This window comes from Protopterus annectens, chromosome 4.part0, assembly GCF_019279795.1.
Source record: "Protopterus annectens isolate FY-2018-M chromosome 4.part0, PAN1.0, whole genome shotgun sequence".
Classification (NCBI taxonomy): domain Eukaryota; kingdom Metazoa; phylum Chordata; order Ceratodontiformes; family Protopteridae; genus Protopterus; species Protopterus annectens.
In genome coordinates, this window is record NC_056733.1 from 146,292,485 (window position 1) to 146,313,711 (window position 21,227).

Sequence of the window (21,227 nt, forward strand, 5' to 3'; positions counted from 1 at the left end):
GTCTATAGGACCGTGTAAATAAGCCATTTGCACATCCATCTGGTGCAATTCTAAATCGTGCTGAGCTGTCATCTGCATTAGGCTTCATACAGATGTCATACTCACAGTTGGTGCAAATGTTTTGTTACAATTTATACCAGCAACTTGACTGTAGCCTTTAGCTACATATTTACCTTCGTAAGTCTCTATATTATCTGCATTGTCTTTTACCGTGAAAACCCACCTACCCACCACTGCATTTTTATCTTTCAGTACTGTGGTGAGTGTAAATGTGGTGTTTTCTTTTAAAGACTTAAGTTCCTCCTTCATGGCTTTGACCCACTTTTCCGAGTTAGACGAAGACATGGCTTCTTTAAAGCTCTGCGGTGTGTTGCATATTAGTCGGTAACAATAGTCAACATTAACTGTCACATAATCATCGTTTTTAACTTTACCCTCATTATCTTTCAAGTATGCAGGTGGTTTTCTCTATTTTAGAGTAAGTGTTTATCCTGCCTTTCCTCTTCTTGCCTTACTATTGTGTCTTGACTGTCAGCTTTTGGTTCTGACTTAACATGCACACTTTTTCTAGTATTAAGATCTTCATCTATCACTTCTGGGTCTGTCTGAATCTGGCATTCAGCTACATTCTTAGTAAAGAACTTTAACCTGTGTCTAAGGACCCTTCCTGTGTCAGGATAATAAACCAGATATGATGGGCTGTTTTTATCATATCCGACAAAGATCCCCTTATCACATCTTGGGTCTAACTTCTTTTTATCTTGTCTGTATATATAACACACTGATCCAAATTCTCTCATCCTTGAAAGATCAGGTTTCTTTCCTGTTAGCATAAAGAATGGGGTCTGCCCCACACACCTGTTATAATATCTGTTGCGACTAAAAGCAGCAGTTATTACTGAATATGTCCACAACTCTTAGGTAAATCACTCTCTATCAACATGCATCTTGCCATTTCGAACAGTGTTCTTCAATTTCTCTCTGCCATCCCATTCTTATGGGGTGAGTAAGGTGCGGACGTTTCATGTCTTATAACATTTTTTCTCGATAGTGACTGAAAGTCTCTCAACATGAACTCAGTGCCATTATCTGATCTGATACACTTTACCTTCCCATAAGGAGCTGAATCTGCAATAAACTTTTCAGTCGCCTTGACTGTATCACTCTTGGCTTTCAGAAATTAGACAAATGTTACACCTGAGTAATCATTAGTAAATGCTAAAGTGTACTTAAAGCCATCTTTTGATACTGGCTCAATTGGGCTTGCCAAATGAGTCTGGACTAGTTCAAGCACAGCTTTTGCTCTTGCATCTGGTTCTCTGTTTCTGCTCTGTACAAATTTCCCTTGCATACAGGTTTCACAATCTAGGTTAGGTCTCTCAACTTTACCTTTAATTTTCATTCCTTTTACCACTTTTTCTAATTTTGACACATCTTCGAAATTACAGTGACCAAGCATTTTATGTCATGCTTGAATATCATAACAGCTCTGAGATGCATCATAATGTATCTCACTATCGTTTTCTTCATCATATGTGTCTAAATAATAGAGTCTGTCACACTCAATTATGTCAAACCTGGTGCCATTTTTATATGTGTCTAAATAATAGAGTCTATCATTCTCAATTAGGTCAAACCCGGTGCCATTTTTGTAGATGAGTTGGTCATGGCCTTGTTTAAAGTTGATCGAGGCCCCCTTGGATGTTGCTGCCTTAACAGAAAAAATGCTTTGTGGATACGTCGGGATATACAGCGGCCAAGTCATCATCACCTTTACTTTGTGCTCCTCTGTGTCTACCAGCCATACCTCTGTGTTACCTCTCTTTTTTGAGGCCCCACAGGTTCTCGTTCTGTCAGCTAATTCCACAATGTGTTCCTCCAGCCGGAAAGTTGCATCAAAACATTTAAACTTTTTCAGGTCATTAATTATGTGTGCTGTGGCACCAGTGTCCACCATTAATCCCTTCTGTTTTAACTCACGAATTTGATGCTTGTTTATTCTGAAGACAAATGTGTGATCATCCGCATCAGTTGCTTGTTTCACATTATCTTTCTTCTTTCATCTACAGTTACTGTCCCTGTGGCTAGAGTTTTTACACAAACTACACCACTGTCTCTGGCCTTTATATTCTCCCCAGCATTCTCGTGCCTTATGTCCCTTTTGGCCATAGCCATAGCATATAATCTCTGCTTTTACTCTTTCCCCAAGGCCACTTGCTTTCATCACATTATCACTACTTACATTAGCATTAAATTTCTTGGTATGTTCATAGCTTCTCAACCTTGTTTTGAACTCACCAAAGCCCGACTTATCATCATCTTGCGTGATATGTACTGCAAATGGTTTGAAAGTTTCAGGCAACCCTTTTAGGATCATCGCAATTACTAATCCATCACTGAGCTTCTCTCAAGCATTTCTAAGTGCCATAATGGCTGTCTCAGCCCTAATAATATAGTCTGTGACACTTTCACTGATGGCCTTCTGGAGGCTTGTTAATTCGGTGTATAGACTAATTACCCTTAGCTTCCCTTTCCTGGCATAATGGTCTCTCAGGATCTGAAGCACTTCTCTACCATCATCTGTGGCCTCTCTCATGATGAGGGGCAGACTTTTGTCATCTAAGAACTGTAGTAGTTCTGCATATGCCTCCTCATTTTTCTCAGCATCATCGTCGCCTTCCACCTCGTTCTCGTCGTCTTCTGCTTCTTGCTGCACGTTTCGCAAAATGGTGTTTTTCAGCCCTAGCAAATGCAGGTGCCCCAGAAACTTCATCTCCCATAACTCGGAATTCTTCTCATCTCCGTCGAAACATAGTCTGTGCCAACGGCTTCCTACTTCCCTCCTGGGCCCATAACCCATTGGCGGTATCATCTTAAGGGTAAGAAAGTTGGGTTAGGCATACATTTACAGAGGACAATAAACACACATGAAGGCAATCAATCTGGTTAAAAATGGAAGAGGGGAACAACCTTTGCTTCCTCCTTTATTATAAAGCACATAGTCATATGACCTCTCTTGACATCTCCACACCAACGATGTCAGTGTAAGAGCACACATACGATCATTCACTCACTTTATTATTATCGGCCAACATATGTAAATGTGTTTGGTAGGTGGGTCTTATTACATGGATTAAGTTTCACCATCAGATATTACCCTGACACTAGCCATTTAAATGCAGGTCACATGCATATCCCATTCAGTAATGAGCAGGGGGCTCTATGCTGGGATGTGGACTGTGACATAGTGGCTACTTAAAGGCTATATAATAGGTCAAAGATTAACAGTGATACATATAGACAACACATTATGCTACTAGATCAAGTAATAGAAGAATATAATGCAAACTACCTGGTAATGTGCTATTTAGAACTAAGTTGTGCAGCCCCAAATGGCATACCTATTTATTTCATTTGTTTACAGGGGTAAGTAGATTGATCACAACACAATACACCATTTGCAGACAGAGCCCAGATGAAGAAAGTCACAAAAATAAAACAGGACAACTTCATAAACATGTAGTACAGACATCTGGCACCTCTTGAATAGGTAATTATTACAACCAAGACTGGACACTTTGGGATATGCTAACCAGAAGTACATACACAGTACCTTGGGCCTAACTGTAGATACATCTGTGTAATACCAGCAGTTTACCTGTGGGCTTACTAATATGCAGAGGTAAGCTATGCCATTCTGAAAGCTTTTTTCTATGATTCTGTAACCGCTGAGGTAATAAATATAAATAAGGCGGGGAGTCAGAGTGTCCCCTGTAATTGCATATTTTAGCTATTTAAGTCTGTTTTGTGGATCTGTGCATGGGTATTTTATTTAGTGTGGATTTGTTAGGGTTTAGAATGGCTTTACAATGAAAGTACATTTCTTTATGCTTCATATTTCCAAAAGAATGGCAGTGTAACATTCTGGTAGTGGATGTCAGCAGTAGTAGACAGTTTGTGAGTGACTATATGAGGATTGATCAGTGTAGAAGTTGACATTTACTGTATGTTTAAATGTGTAAGATATTATCAAGTATACCTGTCACTGTGACACAACCAGTTGTGACACTGGAATATATCTGGGCATTAAAATTATGGTTTTCAATGTTTATCATCACTTTTCTCCATAAAAAGCTGGTCTAGATCTCTTAGCAACTTGGTACATTAATTTACTTAACAGCTTATTCACTCTACTCACTAGCCATTCCATGTGTCTTCTTCCATGGCTTCAAGAAATAGTAGTAAGATCAGCAGAAGTGTATCCAGCGTGGTATACCTCAATCTCATTTTGTATATTAATTATCCACTCAAAATGAATTGCCAAATACCCCATAGATACATATTTCTGCTGTATCTTTTCCCAAGAAAATCATTTTCTTTTTCAGTTGCTAACAAATATATCAGCTTTCTTTTCATCTTTTCTCCAATGCTTAAGTCTCCTTTTATCTGGCAGTCTGCTCTCACCTATTGGCAATATACAACTCAACACTTGTGTACTCTTTCTCTATTTAACAGATTTCTCATAAAACCTATTCTACTACTTGGTGTAGTATTCCCTTCTGTGCACATACTCCTTGTATTACACATCTCAGAGAATTGTTTTTATTTCCAATATTTCACATTGCATCTCCAGGAAGAAAGAAGGTGCAAACCCCTCATTTGCATTGATCTCCAGGCCAAGGACATTCAACTCGTCACATTCCTTAGGCAAAAAATGTACTTATTCTAAGTTACTCAGTTTTAATAACATTATGTATATAATCCTTTGCCATATTGTTAATAGACTTTACAAAACGTTCCAGTAACTATGCAAGAAATGCCTATCAGTATAACAACAGCAGAAACACAAAAAATACTCAACTTGTATCCTCTGAGTCAATTTGAACTTGTCATATTCCATCATCTGCTATTATCCTTCAACCTACTCAACTTTCCATATGTCTTATTGATAGACCCCCTCTACTGTATTCCCTGCCCATATTCCTAAATAGTTCATAAATTCTTCCTTCAATAAACACTTATTTTCCTTTACACATTTGACATCCAGCTCTCCTATCATGGGAGAATTGTTTGGAAAAGCCTGATGCCTCTGCAACTTCTGTTTGAGACTAGGAACCTGTACCTAGGGAGTTTGACTAGCCACTATACAAAAGATAGCTTCTTAGTCCACCTACAAAACTACCTGTTGGACCTTTCACTTCTGGGTCTACAAGAGAGTCCTTGTTGACCCCCAAGGAATCTGGGGCCAATCAGGTAAAGGTTTATGCAGGGTACGTGGACTGGAAAGTCAGGGGATCTTGGCTTGGGTAGGCATGCAAGCTGGGAAAACAGCTCAATGCTATATAGATTAGGGAGGGGAAAAATCATGATATTTCCTTTGCAAAGTTGACAAAGAAATATACTTACTCTTTTTGTTATATTCACTTTCTCACCTGAACTTTTACCAGATTTAGTCAACATTTGAAATAACTTGTCAGTATCCTTTTCAGGACATATCAGATAAATTAACACATCATCCACAAATAATGATATATTAAATTCCTCTCACTGCACTCTATATGCTTCCAAATCTGAAGATCTAAAGCTATCATCAAAGCAGCCAGAGGCTCCATATATAATGCAACAGTAATGGGGCAACAGGTGCCCTTGCTTTGTTCGTCTATATATTCTCACTTGTAACAACATACCAGCCTGCGTTTTGATGCTAGATTCTCACCTGTTATATGCCAATTTCAATGAATTCACAAAATCCTAAGCAAATCTAAAAGCTACTAACAATTCCATTAATTAACACCGCTCAACCCTGCCAAAGGCCTTCACTGGCACTAAAGGGTCCTTGTTCCTTTGTTTGCTGTGTCCTTTTCAACAATAGTTCAGTATTCAATGTATTATCAAAGGTTTGTCTGCCTGTAGCAGGCCCACACTGATCACTAATGACCGAATTAAGACTAATCTTGGTATACTCTCTACTAATATTACCATAAGAATGTCAATAACTGATTTAAAACAGACTTTGTTTTTGTGATGAGGGAAGGCTTTGACCTTTTCCTTTTTAGAAGTCACTGCAGCCACTGCTTCCCTCTTTGATCCTGGAATGTGTTTACTCTCCATTATCTGTTTAAATAGCACTACTAATTTAATCATTTCTTCTTACTGGAGACTCAGTCAGCAAACTACCACTGCCTGGAATTTTTCCCACTAATTTGTCCCTTAAATATAGCTACCAATTCCTCTAATGTAACTGAATGTGCCAAACTACCTGACTGTTCTTTCTTTAGCTTTGATAACTCTAAACTTTGTAAAAACTCTATTTCAAATTCTCTCTGTCCTTAACTATTTGGGCTTTGCACAATTTTTCATATTCCCACACCAGTAACAGATCTCTATTTACATTCCTAAGAAAGAGTGTAACTGCGTAAGACTGCATCATACCTCTTTTCTGCACCTTCATGAAGGAAGACAATCCCCATGTCCAGTAACCTCATATTAATGCATCACATTTATTTTGCTCCAAATGTATTTCTTGCGATTTCAACCACTCATGGTTCTAACACCCTCAAATATATAAATTTCCTTTTTTTTTTCATTTATATTGGTTAAACCATTTATGTCCCAAATCCTCTTATTCCCATCGAATACATTTTCACTTCACTTTGTCCTTTGAAACACTAAATTTTTCAGTCTCAGTAATACATACTTCCTTGCCCAATTATGAATTAACAGCACATTGCTGAGCAAACTACAAAAAATTAAACTGTTTTTTTGGAAAAATACATTTAACATACACCTAGCTTTGCAGATATATTCTTCCTGTATATTTACCCTAAGCCAACTCCCAGTCACTGCATTTTTACTGTTTACTGATTGGGTTCCTCTCTAACTCATCTTGTATAACCTGTGCTGAGCTGTCCAGCAGTGGTTTCAGTTTCTGGTATAGGCCCAGGCCCTAGAGTTGTAACTGTCCATATAAAACTTCCTGTGCTGCTTTTCTCAAGTATCTAACAGAGTGCAGAATGGTTAGTTTCCTTGTTGAGAAGTATTACCATCATATCATTTTAAATCAATCCTAGACCTCGCCCCAACCCAAAAATTCCCAATTTAGTCAGATACAAATCCCTCTTGCACCGCCCCAACAAATCACAAAAATAGGATCCACGGCCATGGGTGTGCACTTTCCTACTGCCTCTATAGCCAGCCTGGTAGAAATGGGCATCCTGAGACAATGTAGCAATTGTCTCATGTTAACTGACAACCACCTTATTCTTAAGCCAACTGACACTGTATGCAAGAGATGTAATTACATTATGCCTTTGTAGGCAAAGCTCTCATGTACAAACACTGATTTCACCAAACAGGTTGGCAATAGCAGACACACACTATGGATTAGACATTTAAACTCACATATGCTGAGGCTCTTAAATGCAAACTACCCAAACCCCAAAGGCCTCCCAGATGGTTTCCTCAGTGACCTAACAAACACTTTACAAAGACAACACTACCCAGGGCACATACGACCACATCCGACTATATCTCTACCTCTAAGGACTTAAGGCAAGCTACCACACAACCCAATATATTGGTCATTGAGACTATTGTAAAGCACACTGATGCCCTACTCATCAGGCTGGGCAAGCAGACAGTCACAGTTAGTTGTCAATCAGGGACAAGGATCCACCAGATCACACACGCACTCTGAACATTGAGCCAAAAGTACCAGTTTGGCATTGTCATAATTTATGTGCACTTTGATGACCTGAGACATACCACCATGGGCTATATGAAGAGAGTCATGATAGAGATGTCAGATCATGTTCTAGGCAGGTATGAGCCTAGCACTGAGCAGCATTCTACCTTCTCCAAGGATGATACCACAATATAAACAGAAGATAATTGACTTTAGCAATTGGCTTAGTTACTGGTGTCATTCTAAGGAAGTCCATTATTTGTCAGCTTGGGAGGAAATGATCAATAGACCATGCTGCTTTCCCAGAGATGGGCTGCACCTGTCCTAACTAGGCTTTTGGATATTGGCCAAACATTACCCTTACCTACAGTGCCTTTTTTAGGCAATGCCAACCTGATAAAACGTTTAACATAGCAAATTCTCCACAAGATAAACTAATGGTGTTACTGCTCAATGCTAGGAGTTTCATCAAGAAGCTCCACTCTCTGGAAGTACTCCTCACCCTTGAGAGTCTTGAGATCTGTGCAGTCAATGAGATATGGTTTAAAGCCGCAGAAGGCACCCTGACAGTGCAGGGCTATAATACCTTCCATACATTTAGATCAGCTACAACAGAAGACACAAGAGGTGGAGGTGTATCAATCTACATAAAAGTTAAGCACGCCTCAAGTTTGGTCAAACAATAAAACATGCTTGAGCTATGTCATACTAAAGTAAAAATCCATACCATATCCTTGCTAGCTATACGTACCCATCTATGAGTCAGGATAACTGTATCATGTATTTATATGTATTGGAGTTCCTCACCATTCATCCCAATACCATATTTAAGGGTGATTTCAACTATTCCACCATAAACTGGGATACATAAAGAACCACTAACATGCAGGCACAAAGATTCTTGGATTTTTTTTTCAATGCAAACACCCTGGAGCAGCTAGTCAGCACACCTATCCTTGGTCTGGTACTCACAAATACAAGTGAGTGCTGCCCCCCCCCCCCCCCACACACACACACACATACACACACAAACACTGTAATGCCCTCATTGGTCAGATCAGATCACAAAGTGGTCACCACTGAAATAAATATAAATCCCAAACTCCCAGAACCTTTAGGATCTTTTCCAAGGCTAACTACCTCCTATTAAGCAATGGCATAGCTAAATTCCTACCCCCCCCCCCCAAAACACAGAGAACACTGTGGGCTATGCAGAAGTGTTTACAGTAACACTGCAAAAGCGTGTAAACTGCATAGAAACAAATTGAAATGAACTTAGGACAAACTCCAAAAACATGCCCCCTTGGTGGCCCCCCAGCATAAGTAGGTTGTACAGGAAAAAGAAAATCTTGACCAAAAATAGGAAGGGCTATGCCCAGCATGCAAAAACTTCCTCATTGTTCTCAACAGCCAGCTCAGGGGACTAATCAAATCCACCAAAGCCAACATTGAGGCAAAAATAGCCTCACAGGCTAAGGATAACCATAAGGCATTTTTCAATTATGCAAGCAACCTTAAGGGGAACACCCAAAAGTGTGCTGAACAAATAATAAATGGAGCTTCCTATACTGAGCCAGAGGATATAGCAAATTTACTGACCAATAAATTTAGCTTCAATTTCACCTCCCTATCATGCCCTGTTACTCCCCCAGGAAATACTGTCTATCATTTCTCCCCAAACTCAGTACAGAACAGACCCTCCAAAGCTAAAAGCACTGCATCATTGGGTCCTGATAATATCCCAGGATGCATCCTAAATACCTTGAAACATGACCTGTCAGGTCCACCAGAATCTCTGTTCAGCCACAACCTCCAGAAAGGCTTCATCTCTAATGAATGGAAGACTGCAACAGTCAACCATCTACACAAAAGGGGAAAATCAACAGACCCAGGGAACTACAGACCTATTAGTTTAACTAATCTTATATGCAATGCCATGGTAAGAATTATCATGGATCTGACAAACAAAGATGTAGGAAATCTTCAAACATTAGACCCATTCCAGTTCAGTTTTGTCAAGGGCAGGTCATGCCTACTAAACCTAGTGGATGACTTCTAGAAGGTCACTAGAGCCACGGACGATGGCAACAGTGTATGCTGCCTACCCTGACCTTGCAAAGGCATTTGACAGTACCTGATTTGGATATTATAGACAAATTTAAGCATAAATCCTTAGGTCACATGACAGCCAAATGGCTCACGGATAGAATATATGAAGTTAGGTGGGGGAAGCCACCTCCACCAAGAGGCCTGTTACTAGTGGTGTCCCATAGGGCTTGGTACTGGGACCTCTCCTGTTTGAAATATACTTCTGTGAAGTCAAGGCAAATATATAGGGCCTTTTTCCAAGCAGATCTGCTGATTACTTCAAGTTGGATGCAATCATTTAATTCCCCCAAAGATATAGATATCCTACTGGAGGGTCCAACACAGACAAATAACTGGTGCCGGAACCATGGCCTAAAACTCAGTGGAAAAAAATGCATAAATATGCCCTTTGGGAAGATGACCACCCCTGCAAATTTCAGCAGTGATAACACTCCCCAGTGCTAAGGTACTTAGAAACTCAGGATGACAGTAATCTGAACTTTGAGCATCATGTGCCCATGGTGGTGAGAAAGTCTTTCATTGTGGCACAACTTATAAGTAAGGACATGGCATTCAGATCTAAGGAGATCATAGTCCCACTGTACTCAGCCCTCATTAGACCAATAATCAAGTACAATACACCCTTCAGCATGCACCTGACCAGGTATTTGCAACAGCTGGAGTGGTCACAGAGGTTGCTCACTAAAAGAATCTTCTTCTTCTTCTTTCGGCTTTTTCCCGGTTAGGGGTCGCCACAGCGGATCACCTTGTCCGCACATTGAATGGCAGTGGAGTTTTACGGTGTCGAGTTGCCAGCCCGGCGCCCAACCTTCCACAGAAGGCACACTCACACGCACACCTAGGGCCAATTTAGAGTGTCCAATCCACCTGCAGCATGTCTTTGGGATGTGGGAGGAAACCGGAGCACCCGGAGGAAACCCACGCGACCACAGGGAGGACATGCAGACTCCGCACAGAAGGCACCCCAGCCGAGGATCGAACCGGAGAACCTCTTGCTGTGAGACAGCAATGCTAACCACTGCACCACCGTGGCCGCCCAGGTTGCTCACTAAAAGAATACAGGGTGTAAATAACAAGTCCTGTGCAGAGCTCCTCAAAGCCCTGTCCCTGTACTTGGTTTGTTTCAGACTACTGAGGGGCAATCTATGCCTAAACTAGAAGGCATTCTCTAATATAGCCCTGATGGATCGGTTCCACATTCACAAATCAAATAGCACAAAAATGACCCACTCTAAGCATCTAAACAAAACATGTTGGATGAACAGGTATTTTTCTCACAGATTACTCCCTCTCTGGATCAGACTGTCCAGTCATGTTTAGCAGGGCTCTTCCCTAAGCCTATTCAAACACAATTTGGACCAATGGATGGGAAATCGCAAATTTGCCTCCATCTTGCTGCCTGTGCCCCTTATGGACAGGGGCAGTTTATAGATGCTCTAAGACACAGGCATATAAGAAAGCCATTCCAGTCCTTAGGCATTGATAATTGGGGAAATTGGGGAATGAATGGCTCTATGACCATTAGCCTAGTAACCTCCTATGATTCTATGTGACTTCACTCTTTCCTGTAAATCTCCCCCCTCATTCACTCATCAGTTTCAAGTTTCAATTTTTTATATATTACTTGATCATTTGGTATAATTTTTACAGACTCTATATACACTCCCTCAACCCAGTCAAACTTGTACATGATGAGCAAGTTCCCTCACTCATCTACCTGTCTATCCCAGTGAGGCTAACTTTATCCTCATGTTCATTTTCAATCAAGAAAGCAAATGTTATTTGCCAACAATAGATATTTCGGCATCTTCAATAAACTCCACTTCTTAATAGAGGAAAACAAAGTTCAGTTTGGCAGTTTGTTTTCTCTTCTTTCACCCAACATTCTTGCACAGAGTGTTCACTGTTTGTTGATTCTGCCACATTCAAGATGTACACCTTCCCAAATGTTCCATTTGCACTGATCTCTGAAATTGCTTCAGTTTGTTCCATGCTACTGCCTAAATTCTTTCCACTGCCTAGAAAGAGTAAGCCCTAACAAAATAGGACTCGCACTCTGCAAATGAAGTCCCTATTTGTGAAATATCAGATGAAAGCAAAACAAAAAAGAAACCACAACATGCATCATTTGGAAACAGTCAAGGAAGCTTAAAAACATACATCAGAGTCAGAAAGTCACTTTGTTGTTGTTAGTAGAGATGTGAAGCTTAAAAAGTACAGTTGCAGAAGTAAACTTACCATAACAGTAGATGTTCAAATAATCACTGCTTCGGTAACCTTAACTATATGGGTTTTATCCTGTACAATATTTTGTGGACCTTCACAGTCCACAACAGATATTCTGAAACCATGTCCACAAATGAGGTCAAATCCCAGAGTGGAAATGATAGCTGGGCATAAGTACCATATGGCAAGGACACCACATTGTTTGTTATTGATGGTCAGCACAGTAATGGCCCATCTATCGAAATGCAATGAATGTGGTCGGTAGCATGGGGAAGGGTCAGAGATGCATATCCAGACTCCACAGGCATGAAGACCTACATACTCAAACATGGCTACAAGGGGCAACTAGGTAGAATGATGACCATGATAATTAGCACTATGTGAATGTTTAGTAACATGGCTTGACATCCCATAAAATATCAGTGCTAGTGCATGAGCTGGACTGTGCCCTATAGTGTAGGATATAGCTGATAACACATTGTGTTATAAGAACAATTTAGAGACAATTTCCCTAAATCACTTTATTAACACAACAACTGCACTTCAAGCTTCATTAAAGTGAGCTAAAAAGTGACTTCAGCATTTTACAGGGGACCAGGCTGTAGCAATAAAACACAAAATACTGAAGAAAAATGGTATCTGAGTATACAGACATATAGGGAAACTGACAGCAGACAGGAGTACTGGCAGTGCACACCACATACTCAGAAATATAGGGAAACTGACAGCAGACAGGAGTACTCGCAGCGCACACCACATACTCAGACATATAGGGAAACTGACAGCAGACAGGAGTACTGGCAGTGCACACCACATACTCAGACATATAGGGAAACTGACAGCAGACAGGAATACTGGCAGTGCACACCACATACTCAGACATATAGGGAAACTGACAGCAGACAGGAGTACTGGCAGTGCACACTGCATACTCAGACATATAGGGAAACTGACAGGAGTACTGGCAGTGCACACCACATTCTCAGACATATAGGGAAACTGACAGCAGACAGGAGTACTGGCAGTGCACACCACATACTCAGACATATAGGGAAACTGACAGCAGACAGGAGTACTGGCAGTGCACACCACATTCTCAGACATATAGGGAAACTGACAGCAGACAGGAGTACTGGCAGTGCACACCACATACTCAGACATATAGGGAAACTGACAGCAGACAGGAGTACTGGCAGTGCACACCACATACTCAGAAATATAGGGATACTGACAGCAGACAGGAGTACTGGCAGTGCACACCGCATACTCAGACATATAAGGAAACTGACAGCAGACAGGAGTACTGGCAGTGCACACCACATACTCAGACATATAGGGAAACTGACAGCAGACAGGAGTACTGGCAGTGCACACCACATACACAGACATATAGGGAAACTGACAGCAGACAGGAGTACTGTCAGTGCACACCACATTGTAAGGACAACCACATGGTGCATGGCTATAGCACACAGCTATCAGACAGTGGAGCACTGCATGCCCTGATACCAAAATGGCCCTGCTGGGAGTATGCCACATGTGGGGGTGTTAAACCAAAATGACAACGGACAAAGGAAACAGGCATGACCAGTTGCAATCCTGAGAAGGTGCATCTAGCAGGGGCACAGGGAAAAGCAGTACAGCATCTACTTCCAGGGGGCCAAAACCATCCATGGCTCATGATACAGGCAGGACATGTTGCACTTTTTGGTTGGAAAAGCACCCACATATGGCACAAGCAACAAGCAGGACAGCTTAGTTGTGAAGGGATCCAGGCAAAGAACAGGAGGCAGGCAGACTGAAACACAGTCCTGCTTTTAGAATGTCTTCTTAAAGTTGCATAGCCACAGAGACAGCAGGGCTGGCTAAGAAGGATATTAGACATGAATTGTGATAGGAACACACTGTGCTGTTGATACTGGTGTGTGGGACAGTCCACATGGCTCACATGTTCACTGATACCACACTATGGAACAATGCCAGAGCAGCAGCATCACAGCATTTCATAAGCCTGTACTCTCCTCTCGAGTAATAGGGGAAATGAGGTAGTAGGTGTTGGAAGCATGGAAAGTCCTGTATACACATATACTGATCCACATGTATATACACAGGTGTACCTGAGTTCCCATGGCACCAAAAGAATAGCAGTGCCTGGAAAAATTCAACCTGTAGGAGACCGAGGTGCTGCTGTAGGCTACAGGCAGAAGAATCCCAAGGCTAAGGCAGACAAGGTCTTTCTTCTGGGATCGGGTGTGGGATATCAATGTGGTGAGTGGACATATCTGTGCATTGTTACAGTTGCATTCCAGGGTTACTGACATGATGCTTCATGACAAGAACAAGGCCCAAGATAAAGAAGCAGACAGGTGTGACAACCGAAAGTGTACCCCCCCCAGCACATCACCAGCTAAGAGAAAATGAGACATCTAGCCTTCACCAGTGATGTTGGGGGTTGAATTGATGCAAGAGCCATGCTTGTCAGAGTAGATGAGGTGTCTGTTGGGAGTGGCACAAATAAGTAATAACAACTGACATTTCTGTAGGACATTGCCTGGCACATCAGCCTGGTATACTTACACATGACCATCCCCATTAATGCCACCCAGGTACAACAGAGCTGAACTGCAAAAACCTGCAGCACAAACTACAACTGTCCAAGAGTCAGTGGGGAAAGCTCTGAGTGCCAGTGGCTCAACAGACAGCACATTTACCTTTGGTACTGGAAGATCAGAAGGCTGTGGGTTCTATTCCCACTCCAAGTGACTGGATTAATTTTCAAAATGCTGACACTGCAATGCAACATTAAGGATGTGCTGCACTCCTGAGTTTGCTATCCTTCATGTGAGGCATTCATCTGGGGTCCCAGCTACTTGAGTTTGGGGTAGCACAGATAGATAGAAAATATTCCATGGCACCTATCAATAAGAGTAGGAAACATCCTCTTATGCCCTGTCCAAATTCCCTGTAGTAGTATTAATAAAACCTTGGGTATCCCCTGAAAAGAGACCACTAACCTGGTCAATAAAGGATAGATGGATAGATAGATAGATGGATAGATAGATAGATAGATAGATAGATAGATAGATAGATAGATAGATAGATAGATAGATTATTCATACTTACAAAAATATGCCTTCCAATAGAACATTGGCTAGAAACTATGCACAAAGTTAGTTTGATTACTACCTATAACTTGCATATGGAAACTATAAGGAGTATCTTGACCAAAAATTGGTGTATTTTAATGGAAGATATTGACTTCAGAATGAAGTAGGTATATCATCTAGGATCATTTACAAAAAAGGATCTAATTAAAAAAATATATTTTAGAAAGGGAGCATAAGATGAATAGCAGGAATCCTGGCATGGTAAAATGTGAAGCTTGCCCTTATTGCAGGTATATAGATATAGGGAGGGACAATATGATTGAGAATGTACAGTATTCAACAACAGGGAGGTTTGACTGTAACTCTAAGAGTGTAGTCTATTTAGTGAAATGTCAGTTATACCCAGGATTTTACATCGGTAAAATTGGGGAAAGAATATAAGACCACATTTACAGCATAAACAAGAACAAAGAAAATAATGCCCTGGCTAGGCATATTTGGGATAGTCCAGGGCACCATTTTAAATTCAGAGTAATTGACCAAGTGGTAGGTGGCACTAGAGGAGGTCATGTGTCCCTGTTACCAGAAAGGCAAGAGTTATGGTGGCAATTGATGTTGAATGCCCATAACTTTCCAGGGTTTAATGACCAATGCTCTATTATGTGCTTATTAAAACTTAAAAATGTAGTTGTTGTTGTTATGTCTTTTAGCTTTTCCCGGCTAGGGATCACCACAGCGGAACTCCGATCTGCTAATGATTGGCAGTAGATTTTTTTACGTGCCGAGTTGCCGGCCCTGATGCACAACCTTCAACGAAGGTATGCCCATTCACGCATGTCTCCACACAGAAGACGCTCTAGCTCAGAAACGAACAGGACAACGTCTTACTGTGAGGCGGCAACGCTACCGCAGCACCACCACCGCAGTTAAAAATACATTCATGAATTTAATTTTTTAAGAACACTACAAATATATGGCTAATGTAGATGTCTATAGGTAAGTATATGGTTATGTAAAATATTTATTTACATGCACTTTAAAGTTGGTTAGATGCAGGAATTTTTTTTGAACTATTATAACTATTTTTGATTTATTTCTTGACTTATTTTCTAGATAGGTGTTTTACATTTTTAATTGAATGTAATTATCTTTGATAAGCAAATCATGTGACTTAAATTGTATATAATGAGGGGTGGACTGTTTTTAAATATGTCTGATGAAGTTCATTGGAGTTGGATGAATGAAAGCACTCACATAATTAAAGTCTTTTTAGTCCTTTGGAGCTGTGACCTTCGTATTTATTTTATATAGTGTTTATTGTTTTATCTCCCTCATTTTTAGAACCTATGCACATACCTCTCAAGTGTACCTCATTATGAGGAACGCACCTCATTTGGGGTCTTAAAAAGTCCACGTTCCTCGAAGTTCCTCAAAGTCCCACATTGAAAGACACTCACATTCAGTGTTAGAAAATTTTTTTTTAAGTGAAATCCACTGTAAACAGAAATGAATCATATTAATGCATTAAAAGATCTTCTTTATAAGTAAAACCAGCATATTTTAACTATCCTATGACCTTCCTAGTTGAAGTTGTTAGTAAGCCATTAGTATGTGTTCCACATTTTGCCCATTTGTTCCACATTATGAGGGCTAGTGTTCCTCATTTTGGAGATGGAAGGTTGAGAGCTATGCCTATGCACAGTTTAATCAGAAATACTATACTGCATTTATGTTACCCAGGGACATCCTGCTTGGAACAGAGATAGCTTGCACTACAAGGTCTGCATGTGCTCATGGGTTATATATAATCTTAGCATGTAGCAGCCTGTTTGATGCACAGTGATGGGAGCCACATATGTACTAGTGCACACACTGTGTCATCTGTATGATATCACAGGATCCACTGGATAGGATCTGGCATTACAGGTGTGAATAAACAAGATATCAGCACCTCCATAGAGGCTGACAATGATTGCACAGTGCATATTAAATATGGTACAGTATTAGGAACCAGTGGCACTGTCAGCAGTGATAACATGGAGGGAAGAGTCCACTGTCAGCAGTGATAACAATGGAGGGAAGAGTCCACTGTCAGCAATGACTCCCTTCTCCTACAACTGAAGGGGCTGCAGAGGCCCAGGATGGACCTGACACATTACTTGTTTAATGTAGGATGTCCCATCCATATTAGTCTCACACATGATACATAATCAACATCAATGTAGCCAGTGTCAGAGGGCCACACTGTCTCGGAGAGGGACACACTGGGAAGAGGCATAACAGTGGTCATCAGCACCCTGAAACTCAGGTATTCAAAAACTGGTTGTTATTCTAGGTATCAACCAGCCAGCTAACTAGCAGCCAGCATATCTGCAGGGCTGTGGGGCCACACTATAGCAAGAAACACGAATACAGAAGAAAAATTATATCTGAGTATACAAACATATAGCTAATCAGATTGTTTCAGAACTCATTATTGTGCTGCCTAGCCTATATGAAGACCTCCAACCACTGCAGGAAATGTGAAAGGAAATGAAGGCAAGGGCAGCCCACACTGCAGCCATTACTGTGTCCCAGTAGCTGCTTGGAACAGGCCACCACAGCCAAGGAAGTAGAGGATGGTTACACACTGCAGATATGCATGGCTGCTTTGCACAAATGGCAGACACTTTTCTTTAGACATCCACACTGTCCATGACTGCCTCCAGCCCTGGCCATATATGCCCAGCTGGTGTGGCTGATGGTCATCTGGCTCCACTGTGGACTTCACTCCTGGCTGTGGATGCTCACATAAATGTGGCCAACACTTATCTATCTCTACTGTGGCCTCAATTTCTAAACATATTCAGTTGTGTGGATATGGCCAACATTCAACTAGCTCCACTATGGTCACCCCCCCCACCAGACATCCCACTCAGGGTCCCACAGTTCAGCACTAGTCTAATCCGCTGTAGATGTAAATCTCTCCAGCCAGGATATAGTAGTGGTCATCCATCTGCAAGTATTACACAGCAGGGGCCATAGTAACATTCCCACATATGCAACCAACATGATACATCATCTCCTAGACCACTTGCCACTAAATCTGACTCTGTAGGCAACATGGTACACATAGCCAGAATTCCACTCCTTGAAGCTCCACAATATCACCTGAGGATATGATCCTTGACAACCCACAACCCTCCATCTGTGTGCTTACCATGGGCATTACCCATGACACTTCCACATATGTTGGCATTACTGTAACATGTCACTCTTCCCCTCACCAATACAAAGGAGAATGATTATGCCCTTCCCACCCCTCTGGCTAACATGGGTATGGTAATGTCTGATGTATAGTATGACAATAATGCACTGTAATGCATATCTAGCTTGGATATGTAAATGCATGCATCAGTTTTGTTCAGGGTATTTGTTGTCATGACATACAATTGTGTACTAGAGTATGCCTTTTTGCCAGTGCCACAACATACTGCACCTGCCTCTCTCATGAAGACACACCTTGATCAAGTCTTCTGACAACTCCTCAACCAGCTCCTCTTCTGCTGTTGGCACAGGCATATCAGCTATTGCGATGGTCTCCTTTTGTTGTAAAAGTTTTTGTAGCAACATGTTGTGTAGCATGGCACATACAACAAAAATCGTACTGCACAGGATCATACTGTAGTGCACCACTAAATGTATCCAACCAGCAGAAATGAGACTTCAGCACTCAGAACACACATTCAATACTGTTCCATGTCTCTTCCCAGTAAATGTATGCCTGCCAAACAAGGCAATTTCTGCCACTGTCCGGAGGATGTGCATGGGAGTCATCAACCATGACTCCAAGGCATATGTGGCACCACTTGGAGCACACAACAGTATACACCATTATGAGTGTTTCTCTACCTATATAGATGAGACTAGATCAATATGGCCTCTAGGGTTGGTAATGTATGCTTTTACCAACTAAATGACTATGTGAAAAGTACACCTACATGAAAATGTTTGTATAAGTCATACATATGCCAGATGTGAGAATCACTGAAACTACTTGGGTGGTGCACAGATGCATTTTGTGTGTGTGTGTGTGTGTGTGTGTGTGTGTGTGTGTGTGTGTGTGTGTGTGTGTGTGTGTGTGTGTATAATATATATATATATATATATATATATATATATATATATATATATATATGTGTGTGTGTGTGTGTGTGTATATATAAAATACCGGCTTTTGAAAGCAGGCATTGCATTTATGGTCAAAACTGGGTGCTGCAGTACTCTGTGTGTGGTCTAAATTGTTGCTTGCTACAGTTTAAAAGTAAAAAAATAAAATCTCTCATTTTTGTCTAAAATCTAAGCACTGCAGCACTCCAAGCAGGCAGGATATAAAGTGTAGCAACTGTTTGTTTTTTGCAGTTACAGCAGGACAGCAAAACTCTGCTTCAGATGTCCTTTGAATTTTGCATTTTGGGTCTAGCTGTCACTGGTGATACTGTAGTTTTATTATTTACTGTTCTGTTATACATGATGGTGGCCTTTAGGTCAGTTAAGCAGCTCTTACAGCATGCTGGAACTGGACCAGAGAAGTTTAAAAGAAATTGAGGGCTGAGAACTACCAGTTAGCAGTAGCAGCAGGCCTGTGTTGTTAATTGATATTCAAGGAAACTGACAGTGGTGTGATGCTGTTGATAGCAGTGCTGGCTGGCTGCCATGGTATCTACAAAGTAACACTACATGTTATCAGTGTTTTAAACCAATCAGATTAAATAATATTGTGCGCCTGTTATATAAACTCATATATAGTCCAGCTCATGGGTACAGAACCTGAAGGAGGTAATGCAAGGAGTCAGAACTGTTCAGGGTTTCACAGTCACAGTCTTCATTGTTTACAAGTGAATCAAATGCCTTATATAACAGCACCATTTGCTAGAGATTCTAGAAAGGGTTAAAACAATAAAGTACAAGAGATGCTTTCTGGCTCACCACAGCTAGCCTTTAATGATGTGCAGTTTTCTCAGATGGGAGTTGTTTATCATGTACAGTAGTCCAGTTTATTCTCCTCTCTAACAGTGATGTTTTTGTCTTCAAATTATACTACACTGCCTTTATGATGAATTAGGGTGGATTACAATCTTTCAATGCTAAACAGGTTGTGTAAGTATGATTTCAATTTATTTTTGTTGTTTTGTGATTTAATGGTAGTCATAAATGCTTTATTTTTGTTTTGCATGATTGCTTCCTTGAAAGGCAAGACTTTATTTCTGAAATGGACTTACTACTTAATGCTTGTATCTTTACTAATTTGCATCTAGATCACTTCTTTAGAGTGCTTAATGATTAAATATGCCTTTTTAGGATATTTCTGAAGGGGAAGTTACAATGCTCTATTCAAATACTCCAGTCCACTTTTTAGCAAATAGCAAATATTAAACGTGAAAATATTTGTCACACTCCTCTGTAATACAACCTAGAAACAGTACTCAGTTATTTGCATTATTAAATACAGATGACTTTATTCATAAAATACATAATTTTATTTAAAGTATTACTTTGACACTAGGTATAGCTGAATTATAAATACCAGTAATGTAGAATAAAAAAATAACTGTTTAATATTAAATGATTAGTGTCAGCATTTTTTCATAAACACATCTATTTATTTAATTTTTGTGGAACTGTCCTGTAACTGACATTAAAATACAGACTATCTTGTTGGAAAGTGAGGCGGGAGTGAGATGAAAGCTATGATAAAATGTAGAATAGTAGAGTGCTGCCTGACATGGGAGATTTGTGTAAAAAAATCACTTTATGTATCTTGGGCAAAGCTATGACAATCTTTGGTAAAATTGTACCCGCATGTATTATCATGAATTACAATAAATGTTAATTTCATAGTGTTATAGCCACACCCAAACAAAAGCCATGACAGGAAGATAACACTATAGTACATTCAGATGCATTTTAAGTAAGCATACTTTAGGTGAGCAAGAGATTAAGAAAATAGTCCAAGCTGAAACATTAAATGGTTTCAGTAAAACAGATGAAGCTTAACTTTGCTTAAGATGAGTGTCTAGCAAAATACAATACAAAGTGACAAATATACAGACTATAAGGCA

The 21,227-nt window shown here is 40.5% G+C and overlaps 1 long non-coding RNA gene across 1 annotated transcript in view; it reads left to right on the plus strand.

Moving 5' to 3' along the window:
- The first annotated feature begins 19,981 nt into the window (after window positions 1-19,981).
- The window catches only part of LOC122799223, a 191,078-nt gene continuing 189,832 nt past the window's right edge, over window positions 19,982-21,227 (plus strand). The window contains exon 1 of the long non-coding RNA XR_006364444.1: window positions 19,982-20,265. This is a non-coding gene — a long non-coding RNA (uncharacterized LOC122799223). The remainder of the gene's footprint in view (window positions 20,266-21,227) is intronic.